Source organism: Serinus canaria, chromosome 3 (genome assembly GCF_022539315.1).
Source record: "Serinus canaria isolate serCan28SL12 chromosome 3, serCan2020, whole genome shotgun sequence".
NCBI classification, from domain to species: Eukaryota; Metazoa; Chordata; class Aves; order Passeriformes; family Fringillidae; genus Serinus; species Serinus canaria.
In genome coordinates, this window is record NC_066316.1 from 109,898,561 (window position 1) to 109,902,398 (window position 3,838).

Below are 3,838 nucleotides of genomic sequence, written 5' to 3' on the forward strand. Positions count from 1 at the left end.
TCCTCTGGAGGTCCAGTGGTGGTGTAGATGGACCTGGGCTTCCTCTGAGAATCCAATGGAGAAGAAAGCTGCTCCTCTGGGAATCCAGTGCAAAAGGCTGCCTGTGATGTTCCAAATGTCAGATTACATCCAGGTAGGAATGCTTGGCTCCTCCCTCTGGGTGGAACATCTCCCAGTGGAATGATGGAATTTTATCAACCATGCAGTGACCCTCAATGGCCATGAATAGCAGAGATCTCCTGGAGGGAGGAGTGGTTGTGGAAGAGATAAAGAAAAGCTGCCCAATGAACAGAGGATAACTGCCCCACCTCCTCAGACACCCTCCCACAGAGCAGCCCCCCAGAAAAGCAGAGGGGTGATAGTGGTGCCCCAGACTGACCCCGGTGTGATTTGAACACACAACCTTCTGATCTGGAGTCAGACGCGCTGCCCTTGCGCCACGAGGTCAGGATGGAAGGACCCCACTGCCTGGTATTTGCTGCTGGGAATGTCCTTTCCATGGGGACCACCCTGGGGTGTCCCTGCACCCCAGGAGCAGGGCTGTGGCTATGGAGGGGCAGCCTGAGGGGAGGGTGGCTGCAGAGACCAGTCCAGGGTGCAGGATAAAGGTATGGGGTGGGATGAAGGAAACTACAGGGTCAGTGAGGGCAAGAACCAGGCTCAGGGATGCTCCAAGGGAAGATGGTGGCTCAGGAGGGAGCACAGGACAGCCCAAGGTAGGTTTTGGCTGTGGACTCAAAAGTAGTTTTGGCTGTGGACTCAGAAATGGTTTTCGCTGTGGACTCAGAAATGGTTTTGGTAGAGTGAAGCACCCATGGGCTCAGGCCAGTCACAGCTGCTGGTGTCCTGCCCCAGCCACAGCCCTGTGCTGGCTGGCAGTGGCACCTGGAGCTCCTGCAAGGAGGGCAGGATGCTCCCTTGTCCCCAGTCCCACCACAGCAGGCAAGGTCCACCACCAGCTCCAGCTGCCCAGTCCTTTCCTCATGGGTGCTGGGGGCAAGGTGCCATGGACAGCAGTATCAGTAAGGAGGAGAAGCCTTCCTGAGCCCTCTCCAGCTCCATTCCCACTTCATTCCCACCCCATGGAGACATGCTGGAGACAGCCTGCTGGGCGCCAGGGTGTCTGGAGAGGGGCAACACAGGCAGGGGCTGTGGCCAGTAGTGCAATGGGCAAAGCACCAGGAAACTCCTCCCTAGCTCAGTCTAATCCTGGTAAGAGCAGAGCTCTCAGTATTACTACAGTTACAGAGATTTTTAAAGTTATAGAAATGTTATAAAATTACATGAAGCTAGGAAACATGAACTCCATAGTTAAACGCTTACTCTGAATGTGACTCCCTCCAAAAATTCGATTCCTCTCTAAAATTTGATGCTTGAAACCAAATCCCATCCCTGCTGTCCAAACATATTAATAATCACCATGCATTTTCCCTGTGGATTACCAGTGCTGGATTACCAGCAAAGAAGCATTTCCTCTTTCTTTCACCTTTTCACCAGAGCAAATTCTGTGCCACGAAGTCCCTTCCTCCTCCAGCACCTTTTCCCACAAGAGGGAGCCAGGAACCTGCTCATGGGCTCCATGAGCTGTAAATCAGGCTGGAGATAAATTTGTTCAGTGAAGAATCCTCCATCCCAAGGCCAGACTGGAAATTCAGCTTGTTTCCTTCCGGGAAATGAAGCGTTTTTTCCTCCACAGCACAAAGTTTTTGCCTATTCAACCCCAATGGTTGCTATTAGATTTTCCCCCCATATTTTTCCCTGCTGACCACCCCCAGTGGCGCCTCTGCTCATCCATCCCACTGTCACTTGCTCCTCACAATGTTGGAAATAAAGTCAGGTCTTCAGCCAGTTCCAGGACCCCTTCAGCCCAACTGCAGTTAAATTTACATTGTTATAACACAAATCTTAAGTGCTTAAGATTAAGTGCTCTGGGAAAGTAGATGTTTCCCATAAATTTAGCATCCCAGGTATTATTTTCAGAGCTTTGCCATGACTGAAAACTTCAAAATGAAAGCAAAGTCTTTCCCTCTCACAAAAACTCCCTTATTCAAAGGGATGTGAGTCCCAGGCCAGATCAGCAAACCCTCCAGGGATGGAGACTTCACCACTGCCCTGGGCAGCTGTGCCGGGGCTGGACAGAGCTTTCTGTGAAGGAATTGTTCCTAATTTCCAATCTAAACCTCCCCTGGTGCAATTTGAGGTGATTCCTATTGCTCTGTCCCTTGTTTCTTGGCAGAAGATCCCGACCCACCCCTGGCTGTACCCTCCTGTCAGGGAGTTGTGCAGAGCCAGGGGTCCCCTCTGAGCCTCTTTTCTCCAGGCTGAGCCTCCCCAGCTCCCTCAGCAGCTTCTCACAAGAGATCCTTAGGCAAGGGGCAGAGCTTCCACTGTGTGTGAGCATTTCTTTTGTGATCCATATAAAACACGTCTCTGACCTGGAATAACCTGGGAAAGTAACCTGGGAAAGGAGAACAAAAAAAGAGCAAACAAAGTGGCAGAGGCATCAAGGCAGACTGAGATGGTCCTTGAATTTCAAAGAGTTGGGGTTTTTTTCTGGGGTAATTTCTGATCCTAATTTGAAGGGCACTGTGAATGTATGAGCACTTGTGATCTGATAGTGAGGATGTTCTGGAAATAATGGAGAGGGATTTTGAAAGTGAGATTACTGGGCAGTCACTCCTCTTCCTCCAGATTGTTAACACACTTAAGCTTTTAAATTTGTACTTCACCTCCCATGGAAATAAAATTTTAAAAGGCAAACATTTCCAGTTCATCACTGCAGAACAAGACCATTTTTTTCTGATTTAAAAAATAATTTCTGAGAAAGCTGAGTGTCTGATCCAGTCTGACAAAGTACAACAACAGGTTCTGTCTTAGAGCTGAGATGAATATCTCAGCTAGGATATCCTTGGACTCAGAGGGAACCTGAGCCAGCTGAAGGGTTCGTGTTGCAGCCTTTGTTTCATCCCTGTCCCTGGGGTACCTGGAAATGGACACAAACACCTCTCCTTCAGGACTGCATGGCACCTCCAAATCTGCAATGGAAAGCAAACAAAGAAAGCAGGGAGGCAGACAGAGAACAATGCACGTGGCTGAGAGGGAGGTTTTATTGTTGGTATCGAGGCTGCTGGGTCAGAACAACATCAGTAAATACCTTGTACAGAAAGAGGCTGAAGTAAATGATGGAGGGAGAACCTGAGCTGTCAGCTGCCACTTCCATGTGTCTGTTGATATCATCCAAACTCTGTACAGAAAAATGCTGAGGAAAACTCCTGAATCTCACTTGTCACGTGCTCTTTGTGCACCTATTTGTGCAAAGTTGAAGGTGCTGCTGGTGACAACTAAAAACTGATAATCAGCACTTCATGTATCATAGAAACATGGAGTGGCAGAAGGGTTTGGGATGAATGGGATCTGAAAAATCATTTCATTCCAACCCCCTGACAGGGACAGGAAGACATTTCACTAGACAAGATTTTTTTTTTTCCACAGAAAAAAATACAATTATCTTATATGCTTGTGCATGGAATGATCATCATCATCATTTATTTATTTATCTTGGGAACAGATGTTGCATCACAGGACAAGCAGAAGGATCTGATATTCTCTGTTGCCCAGAGAAGCTGTGGCTGCCCCTGGATCCTTGGAAGTGTCCAAGACCAGGTTGGACAGGGCTTGGAGCAACCTGGGATAGTGAAAACTGTCCCTGCCCATAGCAGGAGTTGGACTGGATGATCTTTAATATCCTTTCCAACCCAAACTATTCTATGATCCCATGATGATTCTATGATATTCCAGCTGCCTTCTCTCCCAACAAACAATGGCTGATTTCCTCCAG

The 3,838-nt window shown here is 48.4% G+C and overlaps 1 non-coding gene across 1 annotated transcript; it reads right to left on the minus strand.

Annotated features, from left to right (window-relative positions):
• Positions 1-375: 375 nt before the first annotated feature.
• Positions 376-447, minus strand: TRNAW-CCA (transfer RNA tryptophan (anticodon CCA)). Its single transcript has one exon. It is a non-coding gene; the product is annotated as a tRNA-Trp (tRNA).
• Positions 448-3,838: the final 3,391 nt, after the last annotated feature.